This window comes from Euprymna scolopes, chromosome 46, assembly GCF_053919585.1.
Source record: "Euprymna scolopes isolate OS-2025 chromosome 46, ASM5391958v1, whole genome shotgun sequence".
In the NCBI taxonomy this organism is placed as follows: Eukaryota; Metazoa; Mollusca; class Cephalopoda; order Sepiida; family Sepiolidae; genus Euprymna; species Euprymna scolopes.
In genome coordinates, this window is record NC_136527.1 from 190,048,289 (window position 1) to 190,065,730 (window position 17,442).

The following is a 17,442-nucleotide window of genomic DNA, read 5'->3' on the forward strand; positions in this document are numbered from 1 at the left end:
AGTTAATTTGTCCTTAATCAATGAAGGTGAAACTGTTTATATACTAAAGCAATATATTGGTTCGGGTCAGAATAAGAGGGCATTATCTTTTCTGAGACAAAACTCAAGTTAATTTGTCTTTAATCAATGAAGGTGAAACTGTTTATATACTAAAGCAATATATTGGTTCGGGTCAGAATAAGAGGCCATTATCTTTTCTGAGACAAAACTCAAGTTAATTTGTCTTTAATCAATGAAGGTGAAACTGTTTATTTACTAAAGCAATTTATTGGTTCGGGTCAGAATAAGAGGGCATTATCTTTTCTGAGACAAAACTCAAGTTAATTTGTCTTTAATCAATGAAGGTGAAACTGTTTATATACTAAAGCAATATATTGGTTCGGGTCAGAATAAGAGGGCATTATCTTTTCTGAGACAAAACTCAAGTTAATTTGTCCTTAATCAATGAAGGTGAAACTGTTTATATACTAAAGCAATATATTGGTTCGGGTCAGAATAAGAGGGCATTATCTTTTCTGAGACAAAACTCAAGTTAATTTGTCTTTAATCAATGAAGGATAAACTGTTTATATACTAAAGCAATATATTGGTTCGGGTCAGAATAAGAGGGCATTATCTTTTCTGAGACAAAACTCAAGTTAATTTGTCTTTAATCAATGAAGGTGAAACTGTTTATATACTAAAGCAATATATTGGTTCGGGTCAGAATAAGAGGGCATTATCTTTTCTGAGACAAAACTCAAGTTAATTTGTCCTTAATCAATGAAGGTGAAACTGTTTATATACTAAAGCAATATATTGGTTCGGGTCAGAATAAGAGGGCATTATCTTTTCTGAGACAAAACTCAAGTTAATTTGTCCTTAATCAATGAAGGTGAAACTGTTTATATACTAAAGCAATATATTGGTTCGGGTCAGAATAAGAGGGCATTATCTTTTCTGAGACAAAACTCAAGTTAATTTGTCCTTAATCAATGAAGGTGAAACTGTTTATATACTAAAGCAATATATTGGTTCGGGTCAGAATAAGAGGGCATTATCTTTTCTGAGACAAAACTCAAGTTAATTTGTCCTTAATCAATGAAGGTGAAACTGTTTATATACTAAAGCAATATATTGGTTCGGGTCAGAATAAGAGGGCATTATCTTTTCTGAGACAAAACTCAAGTTAATTTGTCCTTAATCAATGAAGGTGAAACTGTTTATATACTAAAGCAATATATTGGTTCGGGTCAGAATAAGAGGGCATTATCTTTTCTGAGACAAAACTCAAGTTAATTTGTCCTTAATCAATGAAGGTGAAACTGTTTATATACTAAAGCAATATATTGGTTCGGGTCAGAATAAGAGGGCATTATCTTTTCTGAGACAAAACTCAAGTTAATTTGTCCTTAATCAATGAAGGTGAAACTGTTTATATACTAAAGCAATATATTGGTTCGGGTCAGAATAAGAGGGCATTATCTTTTCTGAGACAAAACTCAAGTTAATTTGTCCTTAATCAATGAAGGTGAAACTGTGTATATACTAAAGCAATATATTGGTTCGGGTCAGAATAAGAGGGCATTATCTTTTCTGAGACAAAACTCAAGTTAATTTGTCCTTAATCAATGAAGGTGAAACTGTTTATATACTAAAGCAATATATTGGTTCGGGTCAGAATAAGAGGGCATTATCTTTTCTGAGACAAAACTCAAGTTAATTTGTCCTTAATCAATGAAGGTGAAACTGTTTATATACTAAAGCAATTTATTGGTTCGGGTCAGAATAAGAGGGCATTATCTTTTCTGAGACAAAACTCAAGTTAATTTGTCCTTAATCAATGAAGGTGAAACTGTTTATATACTAAAGCAATATATTGGTTCGGGTCAGAATAAGAGGGCATTATCTTTTCTGAGACAAAACTCAAGTTAATTTGTCCTTAATCAATGAAGGTGAAACTGTTTATATACTAAAGCAATATATTGGTTCGGGTCAGAATAAGAGGGCATTATCTTTTCTGAGACAAAACTCAAGTTAATTTGTCCTTAATCAATGAAGGTGAAACTGTTTATATACTAAAGCAATATATTGGTTCGGGTCAGAATAAGAGGGCATTATCTTTTCTGAGACAAAACTCAAGTTAATTTGTCCTTAATCAATGAAGGTGAAACTGTTTATATACTAAAGCAATATATTGGTTCGGGTCAGAATAAGAGGGCATTATCTTTTCTGAGACAAAACTCAAGTTAATTTGTCCTTAATCAATGAAGGTGAAACTGTTTATATACTAAAGCAATATATTGGTTCGGGTCAGAATAAGAGGGCATTATCTTTTCTGAGACAAAACTCAAGTTAATTTGTCCTTAATCAATGAAGGTGAAACTGTTTATATACTAAAGCAATATATTGGTTCGGGTCAGAATAAGAGGGCATTATCTTTTCTGAGACAAAACTCAAGTTAATTTGTCCTTAATCAATGAAGGTGAAACTGTTTCTATACTAAAGCAATATATTGGTTCGGGTCAGAATAAGAGGGCATTATCTTTTCTGAGACAAAACTCAAGTTAATTTGTCCTTAATCAATGAAGGTGAAACTGTTTATATACTAAAGCAATATATTGGTTCGGGTCAGAATAAGAGGGCATTATCTTTTCTGAGACAAAACTCAAGTTAATTTGTCCTTAATCAATGAAGGTGAAACTGTTTATATACTAAAGCAATATATTGGTTCGGGTCAGAATAAGAGGGCATTATCTTTTCTGAGACAAAACTCAAGTTAATTTGTCCTTAATCAATGAAGGTGAAACTGTTTATATACTAAAGCAATATATTGGTTCGGGTCAGAATAAGAGGGCATTATCTTTTCTGAGACAAAACTCAAGTTAATTTGTCCTTAATCAATGAAGGTGAAACTGTTTATATACTAAAGCAATATATTGGTTCGGGTCGGAATAAGAGGGCATTATCTTTTCTGAGACAAAACTCAAGTTAATTTGTCCTTAATCAATGAAGGTGAAACTGTTTATATACTAAAGCAATATATTGGTTCGGGTCAGAATAAAAGGGCATTATCTTTTCTGAGACAAAACTCAAGTTAATTTGTCTTTAATCAATGAAGGTGAAACTGTTTATATACTAAAGCAATATATTGGTTCGGGTCAGAATAAGAGGGCATTATCTTTTCTGAGACAAAACTCAAGTTAATTTGTCTTTAATCAATGAAGGTGAAACTGTTTATTTACTAAAGCAATTTATTGGTTCGGGTCAGAATAAGAGGGCATTATCTTTTCTGAGACAAAACTCAAGTTAATTTGTCTTTAATCAATGAAGGTGAAACTGTTTATATACTAAAGCAATATATTGGTTCGGGTCAGAATAAGAGGGCATTATCTTTTCTGAGACAAAACTCAAGTTAATTTGTCCTTAATCAATGAAGGTGAAACTGTTTATATACTAAAGCAATATATTGGTTCGGGTCAGAATAAGAGGGCATTATCTTTTCTGAGACAAAACTCAAGTTAATTTGTCCTTAATCAATGAAGGTGAAACTGTTTATATACTAAAGCAATATATTGGTTCGGGTCAGAATAAGAGGGCATTATCTTTTCTGAGACAAAACTCAAGTTAATTTGTCTTTAATCAATGAAGGATAAACTGTTTATATACTAAAGCAATATATTGGTTCGGGTCAGAATAAGAGGGCATTATCTTTTCTGAGACAAAACTCAAGTTAATTTGTCTTTAATCAATGAAGGTGAAACTGTTTATTTACTAAAGCAATTTATTGGTTCGGGTCAGAATAAGAGGGCATTATCTTTTCTGAGACAAAACTCAAGTTAATTTGTCTTTAATCAATGAAGGTGAAACTGTTTATATACTAAAGCAATATATTGGTTCGGGTCAGAATAAGAGGGCATTATCTTTTCTGAGACAAAACTCAAGTTAATTTGTCTTTAATCAATGAAGGTGAAACTGTTTATTTACTAAAGCAATTTATTGGTTCGGGTCAGAATAAGAGGGCATTATCTTTTCTGAGACAAAACTCAAGTTAATTTGTCCTTAATCAATGAAGGTGAAACTGTTTATATACTAAAGCAATATATTGGTTCGGGTCGGAATAAGAGGGCATTATCTTTTCTGAGACAAAACTCAAGTTAATTTGTCCTTAATCAATGAAGGTGAAACTGTTTATATACTAAAGCAATATATTGGTTCGGGTCAGAATAAGAGGGCATTATCTTTTCTGAGACAAAACTCAAGTTAATTTGTCCTTAATCAATGAAGGTGAAACTGTTTATATACTAAAGCAATATATTGGTTCGGGTCAGAATAAGAGGGCATTATCTTTTCTGAGACAAAACTCAAGTTAATTTGTCTTTAATCAATGAAGGTGAAACTGTTTATTTACTAAAGCAATTTATTGGTTCGGGTCAGAATAAGAGGGCATTATCTTTTCTGAGACAAAACTCAAGTTAATTTGTCTTTAATCAATGAAGGTGAAACTGTTTATATACTAAAGCAATATATTGGTTCGGGTCAGAATAAGAGGGCATTATCTTTTCTGAGACAAAACTCAAGTTAATTTGTCCTTAATCAATGAAGGTGAAACTGTTTATATACTAAAGCAATATATTGGTTCGGGTCAGAATAAGAGGGCATTATCTTTTCTGAGACAAAACTCAAGTTAATTTGTCCTTAATCAATGAAGGTGAAACTGTTTATATACTAAAGCAATATATTGGTTCGGGTCAGAATAAGAGGGCATTATCTTTTCTGAGACAAAACTCAAGTTAATTTGTCTTTAATCAATGAAGGTGAAACTGTTTATATACTAAAGCAATATATTGGTTCGGGTCAGAATAAGAGGGCATTATCTTTTCTGAGACAAAACTCAAGTTAATTTGTCTTTAATCAATGAAGGTGAAACTGTTTATTTACGAAAGCAATTTATTGGTTCGGGTCAGAATAAGAGGGCATTATCTTTTCTGAGACAAAACTCAAGTTAATTTGTCTTTAATCAATGAAGGTGAAACTGTTTATATACTAAAGCAATATATTGGTTCGGGTCAGAATAAGAGGGCATTATCTTTTCTGAGACAAAACTCAAGTTAATTTGTCCTTAATCAATGAAGGTGAAACTGTGTATATACTAAAGCAATATATTGGTTCGGGTCAGAATAAGAGGGCATTATCTTTTCTGAGACAAAACTCAAGTTAATTTGTCCTTAATCAATGAAGGTGAAACTGTTTATATACTAAAGCAATATATTGGTTCGGGTCAGAATAAGAGGGCATTATCTTTTCTGAGACAAAACTCAAGTTAATTTGTCCTTAATCAATGAAGGTGAAACTGTTTATATACTAAAGCAATTTATTGGTTCGGGTCAGAATAAGAGGGCATTATCTTTTCTGAGACAAAACTCAAGTTAATTTGTCCTTAATCAATGAAGGTGAAACTGTTTATATACTAAAGCAATATATTGGTTCGGGTCAGAATAAGAGGGCATTATCTTTTCTTAGACAAAACTCAAGTTAATTTGTCCTTAATCAATGAAGGTGAAACTGTTTATATACTAAAGCAATATATTGGTTCGGGTCAGAATAAGAGGGCATTATCTTTTCTGAGACAAAACTCAAGTTAATTTGTCCTTAATCAATGAAGGTGAAACTGTTTATATACTAAAGCAATATATTGGTTCGGGTCAGAATAAGAGGGCATTATCTTTTCTGAGACAAAACTCAAGTTAATTTGTCCTTAATCAATGAAGGTGAAACTGTTTATATACTAAAGCAATATATTGGTTCGGGTCAGAATAAGAGGGCATTATCTTTTCTGAGACAAAACTCAAGTTAATTTGTCCTTAATCAATGAAGGTGAAACTGTTTATATACTAAAGCAATATATTGGTTCGGGTCAGAATAAGAGGGCATTATCTTTTCTGAGACAAAACTCAAGTTAATTTGTCCTTAATCAATGAAGGTGAAACTGTTTATATACTAAAGCAATATATTGGTTCGGGTCAGAATAAGAGGGCATTATCTTTTCTGAGACAAAACTCAAGTTAATTTGTCCTTAATCAATGAAGGTGAAACTGTTTATATACTAAAGCAATATATTGGTTCGGGTCAGAATAAGAGGGCATTATCTTTTCTGAGACAAAACTCAAGTTAATTTGTCCTTAATCAATGAAGGTGAAACTGTTTATATACTAAAGCAATATATTGGTTCGGGTCAGAATAAGAGGGCATTATCTTTTCTGAGACAAAACTCAAGTTAATTTGTCCTTAATCAATGAAGGTGAAACTGTTTATATACTAAAGCAATATATTGGTTCGGGTCAGAATAAGAGGGCATTATCTTTTCTGAGACAAAACTCAAGTTAATTTGTCCTTAATCAATGAAGGTGAAACTGTTTATATACTAAAGCAATATATTGGTTCGGGTCAGAATAAGAGGGCATTATCTTTTCTGAGACAAAACTCAAGTTAATTTGTCCTTAATCAATGAAGGTGAAACTGTTTATATACTAAAGCAATATATTGGTTCGGGTCGGAATAAGAGGGCATTATCTTTTCTGAGACAAAACTCAAGTTAATTTGTCCTTAATCAATGAAGGTGAAACTGTTTATATACAAAAGCAATATATTGGTTCGGGTCAGAATAAGAGGGCATTATCTTTTCTGAGACAAAACTCAAGTTAATTTGTCTTTAATCAATGAAGGTGAAACTGTTTATATACTAAAGCAATATATTGGTTCGGGTCAGAATAAGAGGGCATTATCTTTTCTGAGACAAAACTCAAGTTAATTTGTCTTTAATCAATGAAGGTGAAACTGTTTATTTACTAAAGCAATTTATTGGTTCGGGTCAGAATAAGAGGGCATTATCTTTTCTGAGACAAAACTCAAGTTAATTTGTCTTTAATCAATGAAGGTGAAACTGTTTATATACTAAAGCAATATATTGGTTCGGGTCAGAATAAGAGGGCATTATCTTTTCTGAGACAAAACTCAAGTTAATTTGTCCTTAATCAATGAAGGTGAAACTGTTTATATACTAAAGCAATATATTGGTTCGGGTCAGAATAAGAGGGCATTATCTTTTCTGAGACAAAACTCAAGTTAATTTGTCCTTAATCAATGAAGGTGAAACTGTTTATATACTAAAGCAATATATTGGTTCGGGTCAGAATAAGAGGGCATTATCTTTTCTGAGACAAAACTCAAGTTAATTTGTCTTTAATCAATGAAGGATAAACTGTTTATATACTAAAGCAATATATTGGTTCGGGTCAGAATAAGAGGGCATTATCTTTTCTGAGACAAAACTCAAGTTAATTTGTCTTTAATCAATGAAGGTGAAACTGTTTATTTACGAAAGCAATTTATTGGTTCGGGTCAGAATAAGAGGGCATTATCTTTTCTGAGACAAAACTCAAGTTAATTTGTCTTTAATCAATGAAGGTGAAACTGTTTATATACTAAAGCAATATATTGGTTCGGGTCAGAATAAGAGGGCATTATCTTTTCTGAGACAAAACTCAAGTTAATTTGTCCTTAATCAATGAAGGTGAAACTGTGTATATACTAAAGCAATATATTGGTTCGGGTCAGAATAAGAGGGCATTATCTTTTCTGAGACAAAACTCAAGTTAATTTGTCCTTAATCAATGAAGGTGAAACTGTTTATATACTAAAGCAATATATTGGTTCGGGTCAGAATAAGAGGGCATTATCTTTTCTGAGACAAAACTCAAGTTAATTTGTCCTTAATCAATGAAGGTGAAACTGTTTATATACTAAAGCAATTTATTGGTTCGGGTCAGAATAAGAGGGCATTATCTTTTCTGAGACAAAACTCAAGTTAATTTGTCCTTAATCAATGAAGGTGAAACTGTTTATATACTAAAGCAATATATTGGTTCGGGTCAGAATAAGAGGGCATTATCTTTTCTTAGACAAAACTCAAGTTAATTTGTCCTTAATCAATGAAGGTGAAACTGTTTATATACTAAAGCAATATATTGGTTCGGGTCAGAATAAGAGGGCATTATCTTTTCTGAGACAAAACTCAAGTTAATTTGTCCTTAATCAATGAAGGTGAAACTGTTTATATACTAAAGCAATATATTGGTTCGGGTCAGAATAAGAGGGCATTATCTTTTCTGAGACAAAACTCAAGTTAATTTGTCCTTAATCAATGAAGGTGAAACTGTTTATATACTAAAGCAATATATTGGTTCGGGTCAGAATAAGAGGGCATTATCTTTTCTGAGACAAAACTCAAGTTAATTTGTCCTTAATCAATGAAGGTGAAACTGTTTATATACTAAAGCAATATATTGGTTCGGGTCAGAATAAGAGGGCATTATCTTTTCTGAGACAAAACTCAAGTTAATTTGTCCTTAATCAATGAAGGTGAAACTGTTTATATACTAAAGCAATATATTGGTTCGGGTCAGAATAAGAGGGCATTATCTTTTCTGAGACAAAACTCAAGTTAATTTGTCCTTAATCAATGAAGGTGAAACTGTTTATATACTAAAGCAATATATTGGTTCGGGTCAGAATAAGAGGGCATTATCTTTTCTGAGACAAAACTCAAGTTAATTTGTCCTTAATCAATGAAGGTGAAACTGTTTATATACTAAAGCAATATATTGGTTCGGGTCAGAATAAGAGGGCATTATCTTTCTGAGACAAAACTCAAGTTAATTTGTCCTTAATCAATGAAGGTGAAACTGTTTATATACTAAAGCAATATATTGGTTTCGGGTCAGAATAAGAGGGCATTATCTTTTCTGAGACAAAACTCAAGTTAATTTGTCCTTAATCAATGAAGGTGAAACTGTTTATATACTAAAGCAATATATTGGTTCGGGTCAGAATAAGAGGGCATTATCTTTTCTGAGACAAAACTCAAGTTAATTTGTCCTTAATCAATGAAGGTGAAACTGTTTATATACTAAAGCAATATATTGGTTCGGGTCGGAATAAGAGGGCATTATCTTTTCTGAGACAAAACTCAAGTTAATTTGTCCTTAATCAATGAAGGTGAAACTGTTTATATACAAAAGCAATATATTGGTTCGGGTCAGAATAAGAGGGCATTATCTTTTCTGAGACAAAACTCAAGTTAATTTGTCTTTAATCAATGAAGGTGAAACTGTTTATATACTAAAGCAATATATTGGTTCGGGTCAGAATAAGAGGGCATTATCTTTTCTGAGACAAAACTCAAGTTAATTTGTCTTTAATCAATGAAGGTGAAACTGTTTATTTACTAAAGCAATTTATTGGTTCGGGTCAGAATAAGAGGGCATTATCTTTTCTGAGACAAAACTCAAGTTAATTTGTCTTTAATCAATGAAGGTGAAACTGTTTATATACTAAAGCAATATATTGGTTCGGGTCAGAATAAGAGGGCATTATCTTTTCTGAGACAAAACTCAAGTTAATTTGTCCTTAATCAATGAAGGTGAAACTGTTTATATACTAAAGCAATATATTGGTTCGGGTCAGAATAAGAGGGCATTATCTTTTCTGAGACAAAACTCAAGTTAATTTGTCCTTAATCAATGAAGGTGAAACTGTTTATATACTAAAGCAATATATTGGTTCGGGTCAGAATAAGAGGGCATTATCTTTTCTGAGACAAAACTCAAGTTAATTTGTCTTTAATCAATGAAGGATAAACTGTTTATATACTAAAGCAATATATTGGTTCGGGTCAGAATAAGAGGGCATTATCTTTTCTGAGACAAAACTCAAGTTAATTTGTCTTTAATCAATGAAGGTGAAACTGTTTATTTACTAAAGCAATTTATTGGTTCGGGTCAGAATAAGAGGGCATTATCTTTTCTGAGACAAAACTCAAGTCAATTTGTCTTTAATCAATGAAGGTGAAACTGTTTATATACTAAAGCAATATATTGGTTCGGGTCAGAATAAGAGGGCATTATCTTTTCTGAGACAAAACTCAAGTTAATTTGTCTTTAATCAATGAAGGTGAAACTGTTTATTTACTAAAGCAATTTATTGGTTCGGGTCAGAATAAGAGGGCATTATCTTTTCTGAGACAAAACTCAAGTTAATTTGTCCTTAATCAATGAAGGTGAAACTGTTTATATACTAAAGCAATATATTGGTTCGAGTCGGAATAAGAGGGCATTATCTTTTCTGAGACAAAACTCAAGTTAATTTGTCCTTAATCAATGAAGGTGAAACTGTTTATATACTAAAGCAATATATTGGTTCGGGTCAGAATAAGAGGGCATTATCTTTTCTGAGACAAAACTCAAGTTAATTTGTCTTTAATCAATGAAGGTGAAACTGTTTATATACTAAAGCAATATATTGGTTCGGGTCAGAATAAGAGGGCATTATCTTTTCTGAGACAAAACTCAAGTTAATTTGTCCTTAATCAATGAAGGTGAAACTGTTTATATACTAAAGCAATATATTGGTTCGGGTCAGAATAAGAGGGCATTATCTTTTCTGAGACAAAACTCAAGTTAATTTGTCTTTAATCAATGAAGGTGAAACTGTTTATTTACTAAAGCAATTTATTGGTTCGGGTCAGAATAAGAGGGCATTATCTTTTCTGAGACAAAACTCAAGTTAATTTGTCTTTAATCAATGAAGGTGAAACTGTTTATATACTAAAGCAATATATTGGTTCGGGTCAGAATAAGAGGGCATTATCTTTTCTGAGACAAAACTCAAGTTAATTTGTCCTTAATCAATGAAGGTGAAACTGTTTATATACTAAAGCAATATATTGGTTCGGGTCAGAATAAGAGGGCATTATCTTTTCTGAGACAAAACTCAAGTTAATTTGTCCTTAATCAATGAAGGTGAAACTGTTTATATACTAAAGCAATATATTGGTTCGGGTCAGAATAAGAGGGCATTATCTTTTCTGAGACAAAACTCAAGTTAATTTGTCTTTAATCAATGAAGGTGAAACTGTTTATATACTAAAGCAATATATTGGTTCGGGTCAGAATAAGAGGGCATTATCTTTTCTGAGACAAAACTCAAGTTAATTTGTCTTTAATCAATGAAGGTGAAACTGTTTATTTACGAAAGCAATTTATTGGTTCGGGTCAGAATAAGAGGGCATTATCTTTTCTGAGACAAAACTCAAGTTAATTTGTCCTTAATCAATGAAGGTGAAACTGTTTATATACTAAAGCAATATATTGGTTCGGGTCAGAATAAGAGGGCATTATCTTTTCTGAGACAAAACTCAAGTTAATTTGTCTTTAATCAATGAAGGTGAAACTGTTTATTTACTAAAGCAATTTATTGGTTCGGGTCAGAATAAGAGGGCATTATCTTTTCTGAGACAAAACTCAAGTTAATTTGTCTTTAATCAATGAAGGTGAAACTGTTTATATACTAAAGCAATATATTGGTTCGGGTCAGAATAAGAGGGCATTATCTTTTCTGAGACAAAACTCAAGTTAATTTGTCCTTAATCAATGAAGGTGAAACTGTTTATTTACTAAAGCAATATATTGGTTCGGGTCAGAATAAGAGGGCATTATCTTTTCTGAGACAAAACTCAAGTTAATTTGTCTTTAATCAATGAAGGTGAAACTGTTTATATACTAAAGCAATATATTGGTTCGGGTCAGAATAAGAGGGCATTATCTTTTCTGAGACAAAACTCAAGTTAATTTGTCTTTAATCAATGAAGGTGAAACTGTTTATATACTAAAGCAATATATTGGTTCGGGTCAGAATAAGAGGGCATTATCTTTTCTGAGACAAAACTCAAGTTAATTTGTCCTTAATCAATGAAGGTGAAACTGTTTATTTACTAAAGCAATATATTGGTTCGGGTCAGAATAAGAGGGCATTATCTTTTCTGAGACAAAACTCAAGTTAATTTGTCTTTAATCAATGAAGGTGAAACTGTTTATATACTAAAGCAATATATTGGTTCGGGTCAGAATAAGAGGGCATTATCTTTTCTGAGACAAAACTCAAGTTAATTTGTCTTTAATCAATGAAGGTGAAACTGTTTATATACTAAAGCAATATATTTGTTCGGGTCAGAATAAGAGGGAATTATCTTTTCTGAAACAAAACTCAAGTTAATTTGTCCTTAATCAATGAAGGTGAAACTGTTTATATACTAAAGCAATATATTGGTTCGGGTCAGAATAAGAGGGCATTATCTTTTCTGAGACAAAACTCAAGTTAATTTGTCCTTAATCAATGAAGGTGAAACTGTTTATATACTAAAGCAATATATTGGTTCGGGTCAGAATAAGAGGGCATTATCTTTTCTGAGACAAAACTCAAGTTAATTTGTCTTTAATCAATGAAGGTGAAACTGTTTATATACTAAAGCAATATATTGGTTCGGGTCAGAATAAGAGGGCATTATCTTTTCTGAGACAAAACTCAAGTTAATTTGTCCTTAATCAATGAAGGTGAAACTGTTTATATACTAAAGCAATATATTGGTTCGGGTCAGAATAAGAGGGCATTATCTTTTCTGAGACAAAACTCAAGTTAATTTGTCCTTAATCAATGAAGGTGAAACTGTTTATTTACTAAAGCAATTTATTGGTTCGGGTCAGAATAAGAGGGCATTATCTTTTCTGAGACAAAACTCAAGTTAATTTGTCCTTAATCAATGAAGGTGAAACTGTTTATATACTAAAGCAATTTATTGGTTCGGGTCAGAATAAGAGGGCATTATCTTTTCTGAGACAAAACTCAAGTTAATTTGTCCTTAATCAATGAAGGTGAAACTGTTTATATACTAAAGCAATATATTGGTTCGGGTCAGAATAAGAGGGCATTATCTTTTCTGAGACAAAACTCAAGTTAATTTGTCCTTAATCAATGAAGGTGAAACTGTTTATATACTAAAGCAATATATTGGTTCGGGTCAGAATAAGAGGGCATTATCTTTTCTGAGACAAAACTCAAGTTAATTTGTCCTTAATCAATGAAGGTGAAACTGTTTATATACTAAAGCAATTTATTGGTTCGGGTCAGAATAAGAGGGCATTATCTTTTCTGAGACAAAACTCAAGTTAATTTGTCCTTAATCAATGAAGGTGAAACTGTTTATTTACTAAAGCAATTTATTGGTTCGGGTCAGAATAAGAGGGCATTATCTTTTCTGAGACAAAACTCAAGTTAATTTGTCCTTAATCAATGAAGGTGAAACTGTTTATATACTAAAGCAATATATTGGTTCGGGTCAGAATAAGAGGGCATTATCTTTTCTGAGACAAAACTCAAGTTAATTTGTCCTTAATCAATGAAGGTGAAACTGTTTATTTACTAAAGCAATTTATTGGTTCGGGTCAGAATAAGAGGGCATTATCTTTTCTGAGACAAAACTCAAGTTAATTTGTCTTTAATCAATGAAGGTGAAACTGTTTATTTACTAAAGCAATATATTGGTTCGGGTCAGAATAAGAGGGCATTATCTTTTCTGAGACAAAACTCAAGTTAATTTGTCCTTAATCAATGAAGGTGAAACTGTTTATATACTAAAGCAATATATTGGTTCGGGTCAGAATAAGAGGGCATTATCTTTTCTGAGACAAAACTCAAGTTAATTTGTCCTTAATCAATGAAGGTGAAACTGTTTATATACTAAAGCAATTTATTGGTTCGGGTCAGAATAAGAGGGCATTATCTTTTCTGAGACAAAACTCAAGTTAATTTGTCTTTAATCAATGAAGGTGAAACTGTTTATATACTAAAGCAATATATTGGTTCGGGTCAGAATAAGAGGGCATTATCTTTTCTGAGACAAAACTCAAGTTAATTTGTCCTTAATCAATGAAGGTGAAACTGTTTATTTACTAAAGCAATTTATTGGTTCGGGTCAGAATAAGAGGGCATTATCTTTTCTGAGACAAAACTCAAGTTAATTTGTCCTTAATCAATGAAGGTGAAACTGTTTATATACTAAAGCAATATATTGGTTCGGGTCAGAATAAGAGGGCATTATCTTTTCTGAGACAAAACTCAAGTTAATTTGTCCTTAATCAATGAAGGTGAAACTGTTTATTTACTAAAGCAATTTATTGGTTCGGGTCAGAATAAGAGGGCATTATCTTTTCTGAGACAAAACTCAAGTTAATTTGTCCTTAATCAATGAAGGTGAAACTGTTTATATACTAAAGCAATATATTGGTTCGGGTCAGAATAAGAGGGCATTATCTTTTCTGAGACAAAACTCAAGTTAATTTGTCCTTAATCAATGAAGGTGAAACTGTTTATTTACTAAAGCAATTTATTGGTTCGGGTCAGAATAAGAGGGCATTATCTTTTCTGAGACAAAACTCAAGTTAATTTGTCCTTAATCAATGAAGGTGAAACTGTTTCTATACTAAAGCAATATATTGGTTCGGGTCAGAATAAGAGGGCATTATCTTTTCTGAGACAAAACTCAAGTTAATTTGTCTTTAATCAATGAAGGTGAAACTGTTTATTTACTAAAGCAATATATTGGTTCGGGTCAGAATAAGAGGGCATTATCTTTTCTGAGACAAAACTCAAGTTAATTTGTCCTTAATCAATGAAGGTGAAACTGTTTATATACTAAAGCAATATATTGGTTCGGGTCAGAATAAGAGGGCATTATCTTTTCTGAGACAAAACTCAAGTTAATTTGTCCTTAATCAATGAAGGTGAAACTGTTTATATACTAAAGCAATTTATTGGTTCGGGTCAGAATAAGAGGGCATTATCTTTTCTGAGACAAAACTCAAGTTAATTTGTCTTTAATCAATGAAGGTGAAACTGTTTATTTACTAAAGCAATATATTGGTTCGGGTCAGAATAAGAGGGCATTATCTTTTCTGAGACAAAACTCAAGTTAATTTGTCTTTAATCAATGAAGGTGAAACTGTTTATTTACTAAAGCAATATATTGGTTCGGGTCAGAATAAGAGGGCATTATCTTTTCTGAGACAAAACTCAAGTTAATTTGTCCTTAATCAATGAAGGTGAAACTGTTTATATACTAAAGCAATATATTGGTTCGGGTCAGAATAAGAGGGCATTATCTTTTCTAAGACAAAACTCAAGTTAATTTGTCCTTAATCAATGAAGGTGAAACTGTTTATATACTAAAGCAATTTATTGGTTCGGGTCAGAATAAGAGGGCATTATCTTTTCTGAGACAAAACTCAAGTTAATTTGTCTTTAATCAATGAAGGTGAAACTGTTTATATACTAAAGCAATATATTGGTTCGGGTCAGAATAAGAGGGCATTATCTTTTCTGAGACAAAACTCAAGTTAATTTGTCCTTAATCAATGAAGGTGAAACTGTTTATATACTAAAGCAATTTATTGGTTCGGGTCAGAATAAGAGGGCATTATCTTTTCTGAGACAAAACTCAAGTTAATTTGTCCTTAATCAATGAAGGTGAAACTGTTTATTTACTAAAGCAATATATTGGTTCGGGTCAGAATAAGAGGGCATTATCTTTTCTGAAACAAAACTCAAGGTTATTTGTCCTTAATCAATGAAGGTGAAACTGTTTATATACTAAAGCAATATATTGGTTCGGGTCAGAATAAGAGGGCATTATCTTTTCTGAAACAAAACTCAAGTTAATTTGTCCTTAATCAATGAAGGTGAAACTGTTTATATACTAAAGCAATATATTGGTTCGGGTCAGAATAAGAGGGCATTATCTTTTCTGAAACAAAACTCAAGTTAATTTGTCCTTAATCAATGAAGGTGAAACTGTTTATATACTAAAGCAATATATTGGTTCGGGTCAGAATAAGAGGGCATTATCTTTTCTGAAACAAAACTCAAGTTAATTTGTCCTTAATCAATGAAGGTGAAACTGTTTATATACTAAAGCAATATATTGGTTCGGGTCAGAATAAGAGGGCATTATCTTTTCTGAAACAAAACTCAAGTTAATTTGTCCTTAATCAATGAAGGTGAAACTGTTTATATACTAAAGCAATATATTGGTTCGGGTCAGAATAAGAGGGCATTATCTTTTCTGAAACAAAACTCAAGTTAATTTGTCCTTAATCAATGAAGGTGAAACTGTTTATATACTAAAGCAATATATTGGTTCGGGTCAGAATAAGAGGGCATTATCTTTTCTGAAACAAAACTCAAGTTAATTTGTCCTTAATCAATGAAGGTGAAACTGTTTATATACTAAAGCAATATATTGGTTCGGGTCAGAATAAGAGGGCATTATCTTTTCTGAGACAAAACTCAAGTTAATTTGTCCTTAATCAATGAAGGTGAAACTGTTTATATACTAAAGCAATATATTGGTTCGGGTCAGAATAAGAGGGCATTATCTTTTCTGAGACAAAACTCAAGTTAATTTGTCTTTAATCAATGAAGGTGAAACTGTTTATATACTAAAGCAATATATTGGTTCGGGTCAGAATAAGAGGGCATTATCTTTTCTGAGACAAAACTCAAGTTAATTTGTCTTTAATCAATGAAGGTGAAACTGTTTATATACTAAAGCAATTTATTGGTTCGGGTCAGAATAAGAGGGCATTATCTTTTCTGAGACAAAACTCAAGTTAATTTGTCTTTAATCAATGAAGGTGAAACTGTTTATTTACTAAAGCAATTTATTGGTTCGGGTCAGAATAAGAGGGCATTATCTTTTCTGAGACAAAACTCAAGTTAATTTGTCCTTAATCAATGAAGGTGAAACTGTTTATTTACTAAAGCAATATATTGGTTCGGGTCAGAATAAGAGGGCATTATCTTTTCTGAAACAAAACTCAAGGTTATTTGTCCTTAATCAATGAAGGTGAAACTGTTTATATACTAAAGCAATATATTGGTTCGGGTCAGAATAAGAGGGCATTATCTTTTCTGAAACAAAACTCAAGTTAATTTGTCCTTAATCAATGAAGGTGAAACTGTTTATATACTAAAGCAATATATTGGTTCGGGTCAGAATAAGAGGGCATTATCTTTTCTGAAACAAAACTCAAGTTAATTTGTCCTTAATCAATGAAGGTGAAACTGTTTATATACTAAAGCAATATATTGGTTCGGGTCAGAATAAGAGGGCATTATCTTTTCTGAAACAAAACTCAAGTTAATTTGTCCTTAATCAATGAAGGTGAAACTGTTTATATACTAAAGCAATATATTGGTTCGGGTCAGAATAAGAGGGCATTATCTTTTCTGAAACAAAACTCAAGTTAATTTGTCCTTAATCAATGAAGGTGAAACTGTTTATATACTAAAGCAATATATTGGTTCGGGTCAGAATAAGAGGGCATTATCTTTTCTGAAACAAAACTCAAGTTAATTTGTCCTTAATCAATGAAGGTGAAACTGTTTATATACTAAAGCAATATATTGGTTCGGGTCAGAATAAGAGGGCATTATCTTTTCTGAGACAAAACTCAAGTTAATTTGTCCTTAATCAATGAAGGTGAAACTGTTTATATACTAAAGCAATATATT